Source organism: Oryctolagus cuniculus, chromosome 15 (assembly GCF_051225735.1).
Source record: "Oryctolagus cuniculus isolate XC-2025 breed Fujian yellow rabbit chromosome 15, ASM5122573v1, whole genome shotgun sequence".
Lineage (NCBI taxonomy): Eukaryota > Metazoa > Chordata > Mammalia > Lagomorpha > Leporidae > Oryctolagus > Oryctolagus cuniculus.
In genome coordinates, this window is record NC_142881.1 from 43105796 (window position 1) to 43127781 (window position 21986).

The window sequence follows — 21986 nt, forward strand, 5'->3', positions numbered from 1 at the left end:
AATGAGGCTTAACAATGCCTACCTTTGAAGTTCCTAGTAGGTATAAGGGATGAGAGCAAGCACTGTGTGTTCTAAGCACAATCTGCTTTTAACATGCCATTGATTTTTACTGTAGTGGCTGTGCCTTATGTTTGTTTCTACAGAGTTTATTTAGCAAGAGATTTTTCTGAAGCAGAACCAAGAGTACTGTGGAGCAGAAAGATTATTTGGCCTCCTCCCATGTTGTCCAACCAACAGAATTGGCCACCCCTTTTAGAACTCACTGTTCACGGAAACCTGAGAAGAGTTTTTGGTCATTTCTGAGGATGGTCCCTTGCTCTGTGCTTCTGTGACAGGAGCAGTCTCAGTTATGCTGGGTCCCTGCCCTTTGCTTTAATATTGCACAACTCCCTCTTGAGGCAGGTTAGGAATGATCTCCAGCTGTTTCCATGAAATAGCTGCCTTGCAGTCCTCAAATCCAGTTGTGCAGCCTCTTGCTCTGCCAGATATGGTATGCATGCTACCATCCCTTCCTTTGTGCAACAGAGGGCTATGTACGTTTTGCTTCTCTTGTTCCTCTTTCAGGTAGAAGCTGTGAGTAATCCAACCAAACTATTGGTGGCCAACAATCAAAGATGAAAGTAGCTTCACCAGATAGAACACATAAATGGAAATGAGTGGCAAACATGTCTTTTTGAACAAAAGGGGGAGGCGTGCTTAGGGTGGGGCTCATGGCATTTTGGGTCTGAGTTTATAGGACAAATGCTGTGTGCTGCAGGCACTCTCCAAAATTGGTTTGGCCCCTTTTACATACTTTCTGATTGTCCCTCTTAATGTTTTCAGAATGTTTTACTACCTGAAACTGCAGGGTTGCATTTTAGTTTCTTGTTGCACAAAGAATCTGTTTAGTTTTACTTTCTGGAATTGGCAGTTGGAGCTGATAGATTGTATTAACTTTTTAGTAAAAGTTTTTGATTTACATTTTCTGTTAAGCAGAAATGGAATTGAGCAAAAAATGAACTCCTAGTTGCTGCTGCAAATCCTATCTTAGATACAGAAGCAATGCCAGTGGAGTGAAGCAGGCTAACATACTTGCCTCCTCTGAAGCAAGCTTGCGTCATGGTCAGTGTAACATTTGTATATCCGTGAGTATATCAAAAACTGGAAAAGGGAAATTGAAAGAGTAGTTTAGTGTAAGCTTTTTGAAATTCTTGCATAGTTTTTTTTTTTTTTTTTTTTTGTGTGTGTGTGTGTGTGTGTGTGTGTAGCATGCCTTTCCTATGAACTTTTTGAAGACCCTATTACATATGCAGGAAGACCTTGTTTAGAGCTCTGGCTTTATGATAGTGTCTGTTACAGTGAGCTCTGGTTCATGTGCTCTCTGCCTCTCTGTGCGACTTTGGATACCTTACTTCATCCTTCCTGAAACAGGACATTAAAAGTACTTCAGACAGTTCCTGGTGTTCTGTAGCAGCCTGCTGATGGCATTACATTCTCACATACTATGACAGCTTGTGTGATTAAAACAGTTAAGAAATAAATGATCAGGGGCCGGTTTTGTGGTACCGTGGGTAAAGCTGCCGCCTGTGATGCTGGCATCTCATGTAGGCGAATGCTGTTTTGCTTCTGATACAGCTTCCTGCTAATGTGCCTAGTAAATCAGCAGAGGATGGCCCAAGTGCTTGGGCTTCTGCACTCATGTGGGAGACCCAGGATGGAGCTCCTGGCACCTGGCTTTGGTCTGGCCCAGCTCTGGCCATTGCGGCCATTTGGTTAGTGAACCAGTGGATGGAAGCTCGCTCCCCCCCTCCCCTTTCTTTTTCAAATAAATAAGTAAATCTTTTTTTTTTTTTTTAAAGAAATAAATCAGAAGCTACACATCCAAGGGAGTTTTTCTTTCTCAGAGTGATCTCTCTTGGAAAATCAGATTTTTGTAATGCTGCACATAGAGTATGTTTGGGGATGACTTTCCTACGAACACCTTTGGAGACTGGATAACTAACCACATTTTAAAAATGGCTCTGTAGGAGCTGGTTTTCTATTCCTTGGTGGAATATGGGTTTTAATTTTTTTTCTTTTTTTAATCTCAAGGACATTTAAATAAAAGAAAATGTTTTGGTTTAAAACTTATCTGTGAAGTTCATTCATAAGCAAGGTCATTGGGCCACATTAAGCTGAGTTTTTCATTTTCAATTGCAGTGTATTTTGGGTTTTTGGCTTTTGGGAGTCACTAATTCACATCGACTTCTTGCTAAAGCAGCTGCTCTAAGCCTACTTATTTTGACCTCAAAACCCCATTATCTACCCTGTCTCCTCCGTAAATGGAACATCAGTCACACAGGTTTTATTAAAGGTTTGTTTATTGAAAGACAGATTGACAGAGAGGGAGAAAGCAAGAGAAACAGTGCCAGCAAGCAATATTTCATCCACTGGTTCACTCCCCAGTGGCCGCAGTGGTTAGGGCTGGACCAGGTTGAAGCCAGGAGCCTGGAACTCCATCTGGGTCTCCTACATGGGTGGCAGGGGTCCACGTGTTTGGGCCATCTTCTGCTGCCTTTCCAGACATATTAGCAGGGAGCTGGATCAGAAATGGAGCATCGAGGACTTGAACCAGTGCTCAGATATGGAATGCTGATAGTAGGATGCTGGGTGTCACAAGTGGCAGTTCATCCTGCTGTGCCACAATGCTGGTCCCATCAGCTGCACTTTGTTTCAGGCTTAATTTGGTGTACAGGCCACAATCTCTAGAAGAAACCCCCTTTTTCTAGAATTTACCTGATTATTTTCTGCCTCACTTGTAGATTTGTTTTTTACCCCAAACCCTTGTTCTAGTGGTCTCTAAATTTTAGCAACTAGATATATGCATATGTTAACTAGGTAAGATGTGAGAGTTCATGGAACCTAAGGATTAAGAATTAGGGATAAGTTTATTTTGGCTTGAAATTTTCTCAAACCAATACATACAAAAGGTTTTCAAAAAGTTTATGGAAAATGGATGTATGCTATGAATAAACTATTGATGGACTTCACATTATTTTGCACCAAAATAAACCAGTCTTTTAATTCCATTTTCCCACAGATTTTGAAGTACTTGAGAATATCCACTCATCTTGTGATTTTTATTTTTATTTTTATTTTTTTTTTTAAAGATTTATTTATTTGAAAGAGTTACAGAGAGAGGTAGAGACAGAGAGAGAAGTCTTCCATCTACTGGTTTACTCCCCAGATGGCTGCAATGGCTGGAGCTGCACTGAGCCTAAGCTAGGAGCCAGGAGCTTCCTCCGGGCCTACCACATGGGTGCAGGGGCCCAAGGACTTGGGCCATCTTCTGCTGCTTTCCCAGGCCATAGCAGAGAGCTGGATTAGAAGAACTGGTGCCCATATGGGATGCCAGCGCTTCAGGCCAGGGCGTTCACCCACTGTGCCACAGTGCTGGCTGCTATTATTTTTATTTTATTTTATTTTTATTTTTATTTTTATTTTTATTTTTATTTTTATTTTTATTTTTATTTTTTCTTAAATAACTTGATGGAGGGCCAGCCTTTAAGCCTGTTACATGAACGTGTTCAAGTATACTTTCTGTGGTCTCTGCTGTCCTCTTCCTTTTCCACAGTTTGAAGTGATGTGAAAACCAGCCACATAGTTAAGAGTCATTTGTGAGTTGAATTGCCAGCTTTGCTATACACTCATTTTTTCCAGCTGAGCATATTGTAATGGAAAAATCTAAGTTTGTCTTCACACAGTCACTGCTTTGCAAAAAGTCAGCACTTGATCTCCAAGATAATTTGAATGCTAACTTTATTCTCCTGTACGCTCTGGATTGTAGAAGATCAGATGTGGATGCCTAATGTTAAAATTTACCAAGTGTGACATATTGACACTCTGGGTATAAGGGAAGCAGGTTCAAATCTAAGTACTGATAGCAAACCATTGGTCTAAGAAGCAGGTAGATTACATGTGAAAAACAAAACAAGCTGGGAGATTAGAGAAAACTTTTTTCTTTTTACATTTGCCATTACATTACCATAACCAAAAAGCCTGCATGAATGGTTGCTGAAAAACAAACCCAATTAAAAATTAGGACTTTATTGTGTAATATTTTATAGGTACTATATATAGCTGTTATTATTCACATTTATTATATGTGTGTGTGAATACACAATTTCCATATCCCATAAAATTTAAAAAATATTTATATTCATTTTTATATTTAAAGACAGGGAGATAGAGAGCTTCTTTCTGCTGATTCACTCTCCAGTTGCCCACAACAGCCAGGGCTGGGCCAGGCAGAAGGCAGGAGCCTGAAACTCAGTCTGGATCTCCACCTGGGTGGCAGGAACCCAACTACTTGAGTACCTGCTGCCTCCTATGGTGTGCATTAGCAGGAATCCGGATTGGGAACACAGAATAGCTGGGACTTGAACTAGGCATGCTATTAGAGATGCAGGTGTCTCAATCGACATTTTAACCACTGTGCCAAACACCTGCCTCTGCTTGTTTTTAACCTTTTTTTAAAATTTGTTTTATTTGTAGATTCTCATTCTCTTAACTGCTTTTGTTTTTGGTATGGACAAGTATGCATATTTTCTTTTTCAGTTTTTCTTCTTTATCTCAATCTTTCAGATATCCCATAATCTGTTCCTAAACAAATATCCAAGAATTAAATGAGTGGCAGCACTTCAAAACAGCGATTTGTAAATATATAAGCTTAAGATCTTTTTTGAATTTTTAGAAATCATTTTAAGGGAAATAATAAGTGTACTTCCGGCTATTTTTGACCATGGAACCTGGAAGTGTTTGTTTACAAATCTCTTTTATGCCATACAAGTTTTTGAAGAATGAAAAGTGGAAGTTCCAGGGTGTGGCTACCTTCAGTTTTTTTTCCCACAAAAAGGTTTTCTGTGGTTGCTGGAACTTCAAAGCTGTCTTGAGATTCTTATCTTGATGGCAGGGGTGATGGGCAGACAGGTGCTAGTTTTGTGGCACGGCAGGTAAAGCTGCCACCTGCAACTCTGGCATCCCATGTAGGTTCGCGTTTAAATCCTTCCTGCTCTGTTTTCAATCCAGCTCCCTTCTAATGGCCTCGGAAAAGCAGCAGAAGAGGGCCTAAGTGGTTGGATCCTTGCCACTCATGTGGGAGACCTGGAAGAAGTTCCTGGCTCCTGTGGTCTGGCTCACTCCTAATTATTGCAACCATCTGGAGAGTGAACCAGCAAATGGAAGATTCTCTGTCTCTCTGTCTCTCTCTCTGTTGCTCTGTGTATGTCTCTGTCTCTGTAACTCTTTCAAATAAAATTAATCTTTTTTTAAATTTTTATTTATTTTTTTATTTGACAGAGTTATAGACAGTGAGAGAGACAGAGAGAAAGGTCTTCCTTCTGTTGGTTCATCCCCTAAATGGCCACCATGGCTGGAGCTACGCCGATCCGAAGCCAGGAGCCAGGTGCCTCCTCCTGATCTCCCATGTGGGTGCAGAGCCCAAGGAGCTGGGCCATCCTCTGCTGCCCTCCTGGGCCACAGCAGAGAGCTGGACTGGAAGAGGAGCAACCAGGACTAGAACCATCACCCATATGGGATGCTGATGCCGCAGGTGGAGGATTAACCAAGTGAGCCATGGCGCCGGCCCCTAAAATAAATCTTTAAAAAGAAGGAAAGGCAATGATTTTTTTCTTTAATTTTTAAAAATTTATTTGACAGGTAGAGTTATAGACAGTGAGAGAGACAGAAAGAAAAGTCTTCCTTCCGTTGGTTCACTCCCCGAATGGCTGCCACAGCCAGAGCTGTGCTGATCCGAAGCCAGGAGCCAGGAGCGTCTTCCTAGTCTCCCATGCGGGTTCAGGGGCCCAAGCGCTTGGGCCATCCTCCACTGCCTTCCCGGGCCACAGCAGAGAGCTGGACTGAAAGAAGGTACAACCTGGACTAGAACCCGGTGCCCATATGGGTTGCCAGCACTGCAGGTGTAGGATTAACCAAGTAAGCCACCGCGCCGGCTCCAAGGCAATGGTTTTTGTTAGTTTTTTGGCAAAGGAGTGAGGTGTATGGCCTCTTTCACTTCCCTACACTAGCATCTTGGTTTTTCCTGTTAAAACTTGTTAGTACCAAAGAATTGGAAACTCGTCTCCAAATCAAAACAACTGCCAAGAGTTCCAGTGCCTTATTCCTAGTAGACTTAGATTTTATCTATCAGAAAGGAGGCTTCAGCTCTAGGAATAAAATAATGGATGAGCCCCATAGTTTGGTTCTAGTCATGATTTCTGGAGGCTCTACTTGGTTCTCTTGGTTGAATTAGAAACAAATTCTTTTCTAAAACGTATCTCAGAGTGGGTGGCAGCCAAGGGCCAGTGTCTCTATTCCATTTTCAGAGATCTTGGCCCATCTCTCCTCTTGTCCCCAAATGAGGCAATTTGCAGTGTCTCTCAGTGCACTTTGAGTGTGGCTCAATGACACAGCAAGCTGGGCTAGGTGTTCACCATTCATACAATCAGAGGGCTTTGGGGAGAGTCACGTTGTGGGCAGAACTCTGGAATATAAAATTAATACTCCTGATGAGGATGTTAAGATGTTTAAGATGTTACATTTTCAAACAAAGATGAGATTATGTCATTCATTTTACCATTCTTCACAAGACAGGAAAGTGCAGTAATCTTCAAGGAATATTTTCATTCAGAAGAGTTTCATGATTGCCTGAGTTAAATTGCCATCAGAGAAGGAATTTTAGTAAGTGCTATAGTTGAGAAAATCGGAGACTTAGCTGATAATAGTTCTGTTGGATTTCATCTTTATATGTGTATATTACAAAATTTAACTAGAATTGGAAAACAGAAGATAAAGATTTTGTGGTTTTGATCTTATCGTTTTCTATGCCTGAAATCCCCAGATTTTCAACTTGCTTCTTTCTGAAGCTCTTTAACCCTGATTGGTCCAGTTGCCTTGGAAAGTTTCCAACTGAATGTGTCGTAAGCACTTCAGTCAGGGTGTGTCTTGGTTTCTCGCCATTCTGCCACTTCCTGTATTCTTCACTGAATAAAGTTTACTGCCAACAAGAAGTGTCTCAGATCACTGACTTGCTCGGTGTCGCCCTCCAGGTCTGGTCACTTTGCACATTCGCTGGGACTCCTTATGTGTCTTCCTTATGAAATGCAAATCTGCTAATTACTTCCTTCCCACAAAACACCCAAACAGGAAACAAGTAAATGTTCAACACCCAGCCTTTCCAGGACTCCCCATGATCTCAAGTTGAAGTCGGGATTTCATACCTCAATGTCTCCCGTGATCTGGTGGTTTTGCCCACTCATCCCAACCCTCCTGTTCTCTTCCCTCTCTGTGATCTAGCATAGAGGGTTAGTCTCACTTCCTTATAGCATTCATTTCTTCTTTCTTTTCTCCTTTTTCACATTTTGGTGACTTATGTTCTTTGTCCAGTTCCTTCTTAAGTCTCATTTTGTTGGGAAAACCTTAGGTTAGAATCACCTTATCACAACATATCTACCTCCTTCATAGTTCTACTGGCATATTCCTAGTGCCTAGGACACAAGAGACACTTAATCATATTTATTGGGAGAGAGAATGAAAGTAATGCAATTTATGAATAATATACATGCTGCTAAATACTCTGGGAGGTGGCATATCTAGCACAAATGGGTCATAGGTGTCACTGCTAGTCTCCCAGCACACCCTTTCCATGTCTGGCTTTCCTGTTGTGCTTAGACAGCTGTTTCTGATCTATTGGTCTATCTGAACTGGCACGTGGCATGAATCCTATTTGCCAGTTCTAATCTAGCAGAAAAAGACATAGCCTTCCAGATGTTGAGGTTCTTGTGTTATACATTGCATAAATTCTTTATGCTTTAGTTTTTCTGTTACTGCAGTGCAAATCTCCCAATGGTAAGATAGGCTTTCACAAGGATAAAGTAATAAATATTGAAAGATTGGCAAAGGTTATCTAAACATAAGGTTGTATAATTACATTCAATGTGCTTTGACATAAATAATCATCTTGTGATCAGGTACTCTTATGGAGCTAAAATGCAAATCTTACATATGCATAAATGTGAATTTTAGTTGCATAGGCTTATGGATTCAGGAACCTTAAATCAGGGATTCTAATTTTCTTTCAGAATTAGATTGCTTTCTTGTTTTCATTTGACTTTTACTTGATACTTATTTTTATAGGGAAGAATCCACTTCTAGGAGATAGAATATAAAATACCAACCAGCTGCAACAAGTTTTTTATTTAGTTTACTGTCACTCTGTGGCAGTGTTCCACAAAGTACACACATGGGTCACCTTTATCAGGAACTGCAGCTTTCTGCCCCCACAACTTACAGGAATGGACTTTCTGAGGTCCAGAAATCTGTATTTTAAACAAGTGCTTTCCCGCGTGGGAGTCTTAGAGGAGGCTCCTGGCTCCTGACTCCTGGCCTTGGATCGGCTCAGCTCTGACCACTGCAGCCATTTGGGGAGTGAACCAGTGGATGGAAGACTTCTCTCTCTCTGCCTCTGTCTCTATGTAACTCTGCCTTTCAAATAAATAAGTAAATAAATAAATACTTAAAAAAAAGATGCTCTGTGCTTTCCATAAATTCCAGAAATTTGTGACCCAGGGCTCACATAACATCTAGCATATAGTACATCCATCCATAATCCATTTTGATCACAGTCCATAACAGATGGCGCCTGCACTGACCTTTGCAGTCTCACCTGAGCACAAAGTCTTCATCAGAAAACATACCACTGCCAACACTGTACAATAAAAGGTGATGATATTGATTGTGACTAAAGTTAAAAACAGTCAATGACCTTATTCAACTACAGTGCAGAAGATCAACAAGGGGCATTGTTCCTGAGGCTTAAACACACTAGCTTTCCGGGAACAACGGCCCTTTGACCATAGCTGACGTGGCTGGAAAGGAACTGCTGACCTCCTTGGTCTGGCAGTGAACAGACAGTTGTGTGGAGAAGCCCAGCAGAGCTGGACAGCAGTGCCCAGCACCTCCACCAGCGCTATCATTGTTCTCCTGCCCTGCTGGGATGTCCAAGGTACAAGTAGAAGACTTGTGCTAGTTGAAGGGACAGGAACAATGACAGGGTTCTGAAAGTTGGCATTACCATTTGTCAGGCATATGCTGCTAGTGAGTCAGGGCTTTGCTGGTATTGGCTCTTGCAAGTAGTATAAAGCAGGGGAAGTCCAGGGTGTTGATGAGAAAGCATTTCACAGCAAACTGCAACCCTGGACTTGACGCCGGAGGGAGGTTCCAGTAACCTGTTCCTGTTCAAATCAAAGCTTGCTTTGTTTCTCCAGGTCTCCTTTGACCACTTTGTGATGCTTGCTGCTTGCACCTCACAATTCATCTCTGGATTAATACCGTGTGCTGTAATCTCCTGAATGTTAATTCTGTTTCACCAAGTAGAAACAGAGAAGGAGGATGTCAACCCTCCTCTGCTGTTTGGAAATGTGTGGGGACATGTCTGGTGGTCATGATGATGATGAGAAGGGTGTGTGTGTGTGTGCGCGCACATTTCATTTTCTGGAGGGTAAGGCACCGTCCCACACAGTGAAGGGGTTATTCTATCCAGAATGCTGGTGGCACTTGCAGTGAAAAACAATCAAGCTCTTTGGGCATGTCTCTGTCTTGTCCGATGCCTCCTTGATAGTAGACCAGATATTTAATATGCAGAGTTTGTGTGGCTTTCTAGATGCAGTGTGACATTACTTATGTGCAGGCAAGGTAAACAAGTGGTTGAAGGCATCTTACTGGATGACTTTGGTGCTCCGACAGTCATGGTACAGTCCTGTTGGATTCTACTTTGCAGCTTCACTCTTCCTGGTGGCAAAATGTTGACAAGTTATGACAAGTGGATAATCCTGACCTGTTACTGTTCCATTCAGGAAACACTCCTAATTCAAAAAATAACACAGCTGTGTCACCCTCTGGCACTGTGATTCCACAAAAGACAGGGTGATGCTAAGTAAAATTGTTAGTATCATGAAAGAGGTGAGGAACAAGAACTTCAGTGTTGTTTGCTGACACCAACCTAGCTTGTCATTCTTAGTGGTAGGAGGGTTTGAGAGATGGAGGAGCAAGTTTCAAACTCTCAGACTTTTTGGAAGAAAAGGTTTCTTTGTTCATGGACCAGAAAGCTACTGTGGGGAGAAAAGAGGTTTCAACTAAGGATCAGACAAGATTGGTAGAAAGCCAGATAATTATCGATTCATATCATTCAGTTGGGGACACTAGAGGTATGAGAGCTGGATGAACAATTAGGAAGAAGAAAGAATGAATAGATAAGAAAGGCTTTAGCTCTTAAAGGATTTACATTTTACATTAAGTCAGATAGCCTGGGCTGTAGGATTTGAGTAACTTGAAATGCTTGTAATAATTTGGTAACAGTAAAGGCAACAGAAACAGATTGGGAAAACTTAGCCAAAAGGCATTTGCAAGAAATGCAAATACTGAAGTGACTTTGAGAACACTGTGCCCTGGAAGGTCTGGAATGAACAGATGAGAAACAACGTGAGCCTTTGACTCAGTGAGCCTACTTCTAGGTGTAGTTTCCAAGGAAATACTTAGAGAGATTTAGCTCTGAGATTGCTCAGTGAGCATGATTTGAACTGAACATTGGAAGCAACTCAGATGGCCTCCAAAAGGGTTTGGATCAGTGTGTTATGATTCATCAAAATGTTGGAATATTGTGTAACTGTGAAAATGATGTTGAAGAAAGTATTGGCATGGGACAAAATGTATGAAAAATAGGCTATGATACGACATACAAGGTTAACATTTTCATAAGGAAGCTATATAAACATGATGAGGGGGCTGGAAAGGCATAAATCAAAATGTTCCCCTGGATTATCTTTGAGTGGTGCAATTCCAGGTAATGTTTTTCTTCTTAGGGTTTAGTATTTATAGTGCTTCCCATGAGCATGTATAATTATTCTTGTAATGAAAACAAAGCAGTTTAATATACTAAATAAAGATATGATCTAATGTATTAAAAGGCGCTTTGTCAATCTTTTACTCCAAATATTCTTGATAAATCTAATCCTTTTAGGTAAAAATAATTAAAAATTAAGTGATTTTAAATCTGAATATTCCTGGTAGTGGGTATTCAGTATTAGTCCTTCACATTTTGTTCTGGATGAGTTAGTGTTGGCACAGAGGAAGTCAGTGTTTTCATTACAAAGAATGAATGTAGGTGGGAGAAGAACTTGGGTCAATTAAGGGATAGGAAGAAGCGCTATCAATATACTTAAGAGAAATGTTTAAAAAAAACTAAGTCCAATATGGTAGTACTAACTGAATTTTCCTGTTTTGAAACTCTGCCTAGGAAATTTTCTACCAGAAGATCATATACTCATGTCTCTGTGTGGCTGCAGAACAGCTCCCAAGCCTGGGACTGGCTCCCTTGTCTCCACAGTGAACAGGTCTAGAGGCATGAGAGCATCCAGGTGCTAGAGCTGACTTTCAGAAGGCGGGTTTTCAGCCTAAGGCCTAGGCTATGATACAGGGCTGTATCAATGGGTCAGCTTGTGAAGAATTTAGGTCTTATTCTATGTAAACTCAAAGCAGCACTTCTCAGAATTGGCTATGGGACATTCTTCTTATGAGATGGCTCCATGAGCAAAAACAAAAAAAGGGGGTGGGTTAGGACAAAGAGATTTATGAGAAGGTATAGGTCAGCGTGTCCTGCTGCTTCCATGTTCCGTGCACATCCCACAGTATGTGTGTTAGGGCTCCAGAAGTCTTGATTTAAAAGACGTATTTTGAATTTAGATTGACCCTGGGTTTTCTAAATTAGTTAGCCAAGGAAAACATTAATTTTCATGTAAGGACTTTTATTCTTGAGGTGAAGATGGATGTTCTCCAGTGTGAGTATCGAGTGGCCTTTTGTTGGGAATTTAGAGCTGAGAGTTTCAGGTACACTCCAGGGTGAGGCACCAGAGAAATGCAGGATCGGATCTTCACTTCCACATGAGGAATACTCACCGTTTTGGAAGCATAATAAAGGGGGCCTGAATTTGCATAGTAGTAAGCATCTGTTTGCTTGATCATCAACTTACGGAGACTGGTTGTGGCCTAGGATTCTGTTTTTGTTAGAAAAAAAAAAAACTCAAATGGCAAATGTTTGCAAGAAATACATAAAAATTTTAATCTCTTTTCCTCCCTCTTCTATTGTTGCTTTAATAATATTTATTACTATCTAAAACTCTCTGCTTCCTGAAGTGTTATTAATACAACAAGGGGTGGGGTACAGGATTTCCAACTCACTTCCTCTTGGGAAGAATAGGGCGAGGCCATTGGTAATGCGCTGCAGATGAAGGGTCCTGGCTGATGCATCCCATCCCATGCTGCCTGTCTGCTCCCAATGCTGGAGGAGCAGTTTTGTGAGCCAGCCTTGACTCCCTACCCATCTCCCCTTGCCTACAGGCACTGCAGTGTGCCTGGGCTTGCCAGAAAATCATGCCTAGAGCTGATGTTCGCAGGTTGCTTTCTCTGGCTGCCCTGATTCTGCTGGGGCTGTGACACAGAAGCGACTAAGTATAGGGAGGTAATTCTGAGTTAAGACTTCATCCAACTACATTGTAGGTTTCCAAACTTAGGAGCCCAGGAATATAGAAAGCCAATGTAAAGAGAGATTTTCAGTTAAAAAAAATTTTGTTTGGGCTTCAGATTTTAAAACAACTAGTTATTGAACAGTTAGATAACTTTGCATTTTTGTAGTGCAGTGATAAACAGTGTTCTTATTTTTTTTTCTTAAGATAAATTAAAACTGGAGCTAAGTAAAATGGTTGGAACATTTTAAGGCTCTTGATACATAATGACAAATTATGTTGTTATTTCTTATTTTTGTTAGCATTAAGCACTCTAAAGTGCTTATTTATAGGAAAAATATCAATTGCTTGGTTCAATTTATGTTTTCCCTGATACTAGATGACATTCAGCTTATGTTAGGCCACTCTATACCAGCTACTGTATTTTGAATATTTTTAGTTATATAAATCGTAATTGTGAATATACCTGATAAAAGATTTAAACAGGTGGTGTTTGGCCTAGTGGTTAAGATGCAAGTTAGGACACTAGCATCCCACATCAGAATACCTGGGTTTGATTCCCCACCTCTGGAACAGCCTTCTGTTCCAGTTTCCTGCTGTTGTTGACCCTGAGAAGCAGGGCTGCTAACTCAGGTTGCTAGGTTCCTCCCATGTGGGGGATCTGGACTGAGCTCTCAGCTTTGGCCTCCTAGTCATTGTGGACATTTGAAACAGTGTTTGGGAGCTTTCTGTGTGTGACTGTCAAAAATAAAAAATGATCTCCACACTTTGAATTGTCTTCTGTACATAATTGTGTGTGTGTGTGCATGTGTGTAAATATACAATTTTGTAAGAATTTAAAAAGTTACATTCTGTGTATTTTTAGGGGCATTTTATGGTTTTTAAAAATTTTTAATTTATGTCTTTCTAAAATACATGACTCTCCTGGTTTGCACCGGGTGCTTAGGATATCATCTTAACCAGTGTACCATTGTTCATTTAATGCATGTGTTAACTATTTCTACTTTGCTTATTCATGTGTGTGTATATATGTTTAATGTTATATCTTACTTGTTTTTTTCTATTCAAGTGTTAGTTTTTTTTTTTTTTTTTTTTTTTTTTTTTTTTTTTTTTTTTTTGACAGGCAGAGTGGATAGAGAGAGAGAGACAGAGAGAAAGGTTTTCCTTTTGCCGTTGGTTCACCCTCCAATGGCCGCCATGGCTGGCGCGCTGTGGCCGGCGCACTGCGCTGATCCTATGGCAGGAGCCAGGTGCTTCTCCTGGTCTCCCATGGGGTGCAGGGCCCAAGGACTTGGGCCATCCTCCACTGCACTCCCTGGCCACAGCAGAGAGCTGGCCTGGAAGAGGGGCAACCGGGACAGAATCCGGTGCCCCGACCGGTATTAGAACCTGGTGTGCTGGTGCCGCAGGCGGAGGATTAGCCTATTGAGCCGCGTTGCCGGCCAAGTGTTAGTTTCTAAAATAGATTTATATATTCTCTTGTATAATACTGAATTGCCTTTTTTTTTTTTTTTTTTTTGGACAGGCAGAGTTAGACAGTGAGAGAGACAGAGACAAAGATCTTTCTTCCGTTGGTTCACTCCCCAAATGGCCGCCACAGCTGGCGCGCTGCACCAATCCGAAGCCAGGAGCCAGGAGCGTCTTCCTGGTCTCCCATGCGGGTTCAGGGGCCCAAGCGCTTGGGCCATCCTCCACTGCCTTCCCGGGCCATAGCAGAGTGCTGGACTAGAAGAGGAGCAACCAGGACAGAATCCAGCGCCCCAACCAGGACTAGAACCCGGGGTGCCGGCGCCGCAGGCGGAGGATTAGCCAAGTGAGCTGCGGCGCTGGCCATGAATTGCTTCTTTTCCTTGTACATAATTATAGAATTGTGTAAGCGTGTATGTATCCATTTATGAATAATAAATCTTAGAAAGGTTCTGAAGAGATAAAGCAAAATACTGTATTTTTTTTAAAAGATTTATTTATTTATTTGAAATTCAGAGTTACATAGAGGGAGGAGAGGCAGGGAGAGACAGAGGTCTTCCATCTGATGGTTCATTCCCCAGTTGGCTGCAATGGCCAGAGCTGCGCTGAACTGAAGCCAGGAGCCAGAAGCTTCCTCTGGGTCTCCCACATGGGTGCAGGGGCCCAAGGACCTGGGCCATCTTCCACTGCTTTCCCAGGCCACAGCAGAGAGCTAGACTGGAAGTGGAGCAGCCAGGACATGAACTGGGGCCCATATGGGATGCTGGCTCTGCAGGCCAGGGCGTTAACCCTCTGCTCCAGGGCGTTAACCCGCTGCGCCACAGCGCCAGCCCCGCAAAATAATGTATGTTAACAGTTGATAATGCAAATAAGATTCGTGAAAAAAAGACTTATTTCTCATTTTTTAAATTCATAAATTAAAATGGAGGTGATTAGCAAATGTATTTGTTCACTGTCTTTTCAGAGAGCCTGGGACACCTGGGTCCCATATTGTAGTGCCTGGGTTTGGGTCCTGGCTTCATTTCCCATTCTAGCTTCCTCCTAATGTACAACTTGGGAGGCAGCTTAAGTACTTGGGTCTCTGCTGTCCATGTGGAAGACCCAGATTCAGTTCTGGGCTCCAGCTTTGGCCTGGCCCAGCCCTGGCTCTTATGGGCATTTGGGGAGTGAGTGAACTAATTGTAGGTCTCTGTCTCTTTTCTCTGTGCCTCTGCTTGTCAAATGCATATACATATATATATATATATATACACACACACACACACACATATGCATGCATATATATATGCATATATTGCTCTGACACACACACACACACACATATGTAAGTAGCCTATAATTCTCTACTGACCAATATTTTTGAGTACTTTTGAATAACTGTATGGAAAACTAGAGCAAAGTGTCATTGTTATTAAAGTAAAAAAAAATCACATCTTAACACAACTTTGACTTACAGGAAAACTCATTAATCTACTATTTATATCATAATTTAAAAAAATAGGGGTGGATGTTTGGCCTAGTGGTTAAGATGCCTGCATGCCATATCAGTGCCTGGGTTTGGTAACTCTAGCTCTTGACTCCAGCTTCCTGCTAATTTAAACTCTGGAAAGCAGTAGTGATGGTTCCAGGCTTTGGTGTCAAGCCTGCCTTGCTGTCTTGAGCATTTGGGGAATGAATCAGCAAATGGGAGCTCTCTTCTTTCTTTGTCTCTCTGCCTCTCAAATAAATTAATTAAGACCTAAAGTAAAATAAAGAATTTTTGGATGAATCATTTTGGTCAAGGATTGCAGTATTTCTGCTCTTAGAAAAAGTAAATGGAGGCCGGTGCCGTGGCTCACTAGGCTAATCCTCCACCTGCAGCACCGGCACCCCGGGTTCTAGTCCCGGTCGGGGCGCCGGATTCTGTCCTGGTTGCTCCTCTTCCAGTCCAGCTCTCTGCTGTGGCCCGGGAGTGCAGTGGAGGATGGCCCAGGTCCTTGGGCCCCTGCACCCGTGTGGGAGATTGGGAGGAAGCACCTGGCTCCTGGCTTCGGATCAGCACAGCAAGCTGGCCGCAACACGCTGGCTGTAGCGGCCACTTGGGCACTTGGGGGGTGAACCAATGGCAAAAGGAAGACCTTTCTCTCTGTCTCTCTCTCTCACTGTCTAACTCTGCCTGTCAAAAAAAAAAAAAAAAAAAAAAAAAGTTTGCTCAAAATAGAAGAACATTTAAAAGTAGCCTTTTTTATGATTATGTATTACTAGATTGCTTTTCATAAAGATCAATATTTTATCCTTTGGATCAATGTGTTTCCTATCTCATTTATTTGTGGGCATAATGTGTATACTCCACAAACTAGGAGCTTTAAACTGTTTAAACTGTCTTGCTGTGACTGTTGTCAGCATTTATCACTTGGTACCTAGTAACTGCACTCAGTGAATTCCTTAACTGAATTGAAATAGTGACTTAGACATTCAAAATTAGTTAACTATTATTATAGCCATTAGCAGGTCGAGGAAACCCAAAGTTGATCCATATAACAGTAACATAAATTGGATTTTATCACCTAAAGAGCATAAAAGCTACCCTCTAAGTAATGAATTTGAGGAGAAGATTACAGAGACAAATCAAAAGGTTTTAGTGTCTTTAGAGCTGTAAAAAATAAATTGAGTTTTACAGGGTTTCCCTGTACATGTGAATGTAAATCTAACCAGAATTTGGTCTCAGAATCTGGTTTGCAATTTTGGCTCTCCCACTTGCAAGCTGCTTTTGGTAACTTCCTCTCTGAATTTCAATGTCTTTATCTGTAAGAGTAGAATGCTATCTGCCTTATCATGGTGTGGCTATGATTAAGCCTATTTGGCATATCCCAAGAGCTCAGTAAGTGGAGATGGTGGGATAATTACAGGTAGGAACCTCCAAAACATACACTCAAGTAGTAGGTAACTAGGGTGAGTCCTGGCAGTGGCAGACATGTGAAAGAAGCCAAACCACTGGGTAGGAAGAGTGGATCCCATCAAACCTCCCTTACAGGGCAAGGGGCAAGTCATAGAGTAAGTAGATGAAGAGGTTTGAAGTTAGGCACATCCTAGTTTTAATGACATTGTAGGGACTTGAGAAGTGCCGTGACTTGCTCTTAGCCCTGGGTTCAGCATTGACATGATAGACCTGTGCAGCACCGATCTGGAGGTTTTTTGTCTCCCCAACACTTGAGCCATTTTAAATATGCTCCATGTCCCTGTAAAATGAATTTGATTCCCTTGAAATACAAGGATAAGGAAATTCATAATAAAAAAACAGATATGTAAAGTATGGCACCTCCCCCAAATGAATAGAGTACTTTGTTACTATTCAGAAAAGTAATAGTTGAGTAAAGAGAGCAGGGCCCAGCCAATAATCTGTTCTTTTTAAAATATGAAGGGAACTCACAAGCACACTGTAGGATTGCTCTAAATTTGAGATTTAATCTACAGATGATGGGGCTACCATATAAATGGTGCCTGGGTCAGCCAAGCAGGATGATAACTTTCTAAACAAGGAATTCGTTGTTGAAGTTTTGGAGAACTCTTTAAGTATTTCTAGGATTCACTAAAATGAAAGGCCACATCTAAATGGTTTTCCTAGAAGGTTCTATTTTGGGGACCAACCTCTGAGACATCTTGCTCGGTTATTTTCAGTCACCTTAAAAGTGTTTTTTTAATTTGAAATAAGGCAAGTGTTTATTTCTACATTTTCTAGTGTCTTTTCTCTCAGATACATTTTAATATCATGCTCATAGTTTTTAGTAAAAACATAGAAATCCACATGATGGCTGCTTTTGCATGTATTGTACAAAACATTCATAAAAGTCTATTTTGAGGCTGGCGCCGCAGCTCACTAGGCTAATCCTCCGCCTTGTGGCGCCGGCACAGCGGGTTCTAGTCCCGGTCGGGGTGCCGGATTCTGTCCCGGTTGCCCCTCTTCCAGCCCAGCTCTCTGCTGTGGCCAGGGAGTGCAGTGGAGGATGGCCCAAGTACTTGGGCCCTGCACCCCATGGGAGACCAGGAGAAGTACCTGGCTCCTGCCATCGGATTGGTGCGGTGTGCTGGCCGCAGCGCGCCAGCCGCGGCGGCCATTGGAGGGTGAACCAATGGCAAAAGGAAGACCTTTCTCTCTCTGTCTCTCTCTCTCTCACTGTCCACTCTGTCCAAAAAAAAAGTCTATTTTGAAGTACTGAAGGGGGAAAGCCCTTGTATATTTTTCCTCCAATCAGAATTCTGTGGCCTATCCCATTTCCCCTTCTCTCCTATCAGAAATTTAAAACCATTGTTAATGTCCAGTCATACCAAGAATACTATCTTGTGTTTGAAAAATTAACTTCTGTCTTTATTGCATGAGTTTTCATTTTTGACTGTATCTTCTGAGTGCACTCTCTTGTATGCTGTCTTAAATCTTTCTTGGAAATGAAAATTATTAATTTAATAAAATTGCTAATGATAGTAGCATAATTCTAGATAAGCCATTTGTTTGGCTGAGTCTTTAAGATGTTTGCATAGCCAATTACATACAGGTTTAATTGATTACAAGGTAGTCAAAGGTTTTGGAGGAAATACTAGGCCAGAAAATTTGGATAGAACTCAGCTAAATACTCAAGTTGTGTGTGGTAGTGTGGCATATGCTTACTTGAGAAACTACCTTAAGGCAATATGCAGTTTTTTTTTCTCTGGGGGATGAAGATTGAGGAGCATACTGAATGTTTAGGAGAATGTACCATGTAGATGGACTGTGATGCTTTGTCACTTTAAATGAGTAGGATCGCTCAATAGGTAGCCAAGGAGATTAGAGGAAGAAAGCCCCTTTCTCACAACACAGAACTGAAATGTCAGTAGTTTAACCATTCCCTCTTCTGCACCCTCCCACTCTTAGCTCTTCTTTGCTGAAAGTGCTAATTGTATGGTATTCTAATTATTTGTTTATGATCTGTCTCTGTTAAACTCTAACTGGCCCAGCCCTGTTCTTTGTCTATAAAGTGTGGTGCTTGGCTGATTCATATTTCTGAAATAGGGCATTAGAAGGCACTTTTGGGTCTGTTGGTATTTCAAAATATTGGAAAATATTTGAATAGTTAGGAGGCATTCTCAATCCCAGAGTGTGATATATGTTCATTAAAAAAAAATCATAATTCACGAAATTTATCCTTGCAACCCATGTCTCTGTAAGTGTTAAATTCCTGACAGCAGTTTGGTGCCAAGGTTTCCCTCAGTGGGGTGAGTAATCCTTTCTGAGGCAGCTCTTCATACCTTTTCTCCTCTCCATTTTTGTACTGTATCAAGGTGTGAACATCCACCCATGTTGATTGAAGGCTTCTGGTACAAGGGTACTTCAAAAAGTTCGTGAAAATGAAACTGAGAGATGAGTTTCTTTTGGTAAAAACAAAAATTTGGAGCCCATGCTTATGAGGTGGTCTTTTAAAAGCTCATGGAGGGGCCAGCATTGTGATGTCACTGCACCCCATATGGGTGCCTAAAGCAGAAAAAGGTGGCCCAAGTACTTGTGCCCCTACCACCCATGTGGAAAATTTGGATGGAGTTTCAGGCTCCTGGCTTTGGCATGGCCCAGCCCTGGCCGTTATAGCCATTTGAGGAGTGAACCAGTGGATAGAAGTTCTCCTTCTCTCTATGTAACTCTTCATTTCCAGTAAATAAGTAGACCTTTTTGAAAAAAGCAAAGTTTGTGGAAAATGCTTATTGTTAAAAATGCATGGATTTAAAATTTTTTGCACCATAATAAATTTATCTTTTAATTGTACTTTTCCTGTGAACTTTTTGAAGTACCCTCATATGCTTGGCTATGTATTGTGGTAGGGACACATTGGTGGCCAAAACATGGATTCAGTAGGGATGATATTTCTTTCTAGAACTATTAGCAGCAGACTAAAGTCCTAGAATTTACACAGTAAACTGTTGCTTTCTTCCTTAAATAAGAGTGTAGAGGCCGGCACCACGGCTCAATAGGCTAATCCTCCACCTAGCGGCGCCGGCACACCGGGTTCTAGTCCTGGTCGGGGCACCAGATTCTGTCCCGGTTGCCCCTCTTCCAGCCCAGCTCTCTGCTGTGGCCAGGGAGTGCAGTGGAGGATGGCCCAAGTCCTTGGGCCCTGCACCCCATGGGAGACCAGGAGAAGCACCTGGCTCCTGCCATAGGATCAGCGCAGTGCGCCAGCCGCAGCGCGCCGGCCGTAGCGGCCATTGGAGGGTGAACCAACGGCAAAAGGAAGACCTTTCTCTCTGTCTCTCTCTCTCTATCCACTCTGCCTGTCAAAAAAAAAAAAAAAAAAAAAAAAAAAAAAAAAAAAAGTAGGAGTTACTGATTTGGCCACGTGTGTTAAGGCTGTTCTGTAGGACATCAGGACTAAACTGGATGATAGATTGAGATCTGTAGTGGATTGTCACCTTGGTGGGTGACCTATCATGACCTCTTGGTGATTTACATGTGACAGGTGTAGAAGCACAGTACACATCATTGGAAAGCATGGATTGATTACACTGACTGTTGCTCAAGGAAGTTCAGATTGGTGCCAAGGAAATGCTTTTAGGAATGGCTGTGGTTGCAGCCATGATTATGTCCTTGATTGCCTCACTGGTGTGTCTTTCAGTTTTAAGCAACATTTCTTCTGCTTATTGGTGGTGTGAACTGGAACTAATCACATAGCCCCTGAGAAGCTCAGAATCTGTAAATTAGGAATGATAAGTAATACTGTAAAGGATATGTGAGGATTAAAAGAATATGTATACATATATACACACACAAATATACTTCTCTGTCACTCTGCCTTTCAAATAAATAAATCTTTAAACATTTATTTATTTTTAATTTATAGAGAGATCTTCCATTTGCTTATTCATTCCTCAAATGCCTGCAGCAGTTGAGACTGGCCAGGATGAAGCTAGGGACTCAATCCACGGGCATCAGGGGCCCAAATACTTGGCATCACATGCTTCTTCCCGGGGTGCACATTAGCAGGAATCTGTAATTGGGAGCAGAGCTGGAACAGACACTATGATGGGACACAGTCATCTCAAGTGGTATCTTGATTGACACCAGACACCCACCCTGCAAAATGGCTACAAGTGTTTCACAGGTGGTGGGGCATGAAGTGTTGGTAGATGGAATGGAAAAGGGGGCAGGGAGCAGATCATGGAAGTCTTATTCTATGAAGCCTAGAGGTTCCCACTTACTTCCTGAGAACTGGGCACCTGTAGAAGAATTTGTACTTAATTAGGGTCTGGACATATGGTGACTTGTGGACACAGAATTCAACAAGTTCTGTGGGAGACACTGAGACCTGTGGGATGATTGTTGGAAGAGGTCCTGGATGGGGGCGTGCCTGGATACAGGAGGGCAGCAGGATAAATGGGCATTATATTTACATCAGATGCTGATGTGTTAGTTCCAGAGGACCTGGAATGAAACCAGAGAGAGGCATAACTTGTTAGGCAAAAGATTCCTCTTGAGAATATGATTTAGACAGATGGACTGCAACCTGGATTCCCTCCTTTTTTTTTTTCTTCTAATTTTACTTATTTGTTTATAACATGGATTTCTAATAGGCAGAAAAATCTGCACAAGTAGTAGTAAGAGGCTATTCCCTGTTTCTGCCTGGCACACTGTTTGGGACACTGTGCATGTGGGTATCCACATGTGAGGGGCACAAGTCTACTGGCTTCTGCAAGGAAAGGCAAAATCCATTATTTCTCACTGTGTGATGGAAGTACTGTTTTTATTTGGCAGTTTTATTTTGATTAATTTTGTATTTGGGATTGCAAGTTTTCGTTTTGACTATTTTATTTCCTGATCTTTTTTCAACAGTAGTTCAAAGTGGAATTAGAAATATACCAGAGAAAGGTTTAAATGAACTGTAGACTTCTCTTTGCTCCTGAGGACATGCACATAATCAAGAAAAATGAAGAACAGCAGCCCATGGTAACTGCTTGATAGACTGTGGTGCTTTGCTTAGCCTTTTGGAA

At 41.7% G+C, this 21986-nt stretch overlaps 1 protein-coding gene across 27 annotated transcripts in view; it reads left to right on the forward strand.

Annotated features, from left to right (window-relative positions):
• SGMS1 (sphingomyelin synthase 1) overlaps nucleotides 1–21986 on the forward strand; it is a 338931-nt gene that overhangs the window by 90311 nt on the left and 226634 nt on the right. The window contains exon 1 of one of the 27 annotated variants that reach the window (XM_089314845.1): nucleotides 981–1101. The exons of 25 other annotated variants lie outside the window; for them this stretch is intronic. The gene's annotated coding sequence lies outside the window, so the exon portion shown is untranslated. Of the gene's footprint in view, nucleotides 1–980; nucleotides 1102–14058; nucleotides 14347–21986 lie in introns of those variants that run through there. One more of the 27 variants, XM_070057672.2, reaches the window with a different exon arrangement.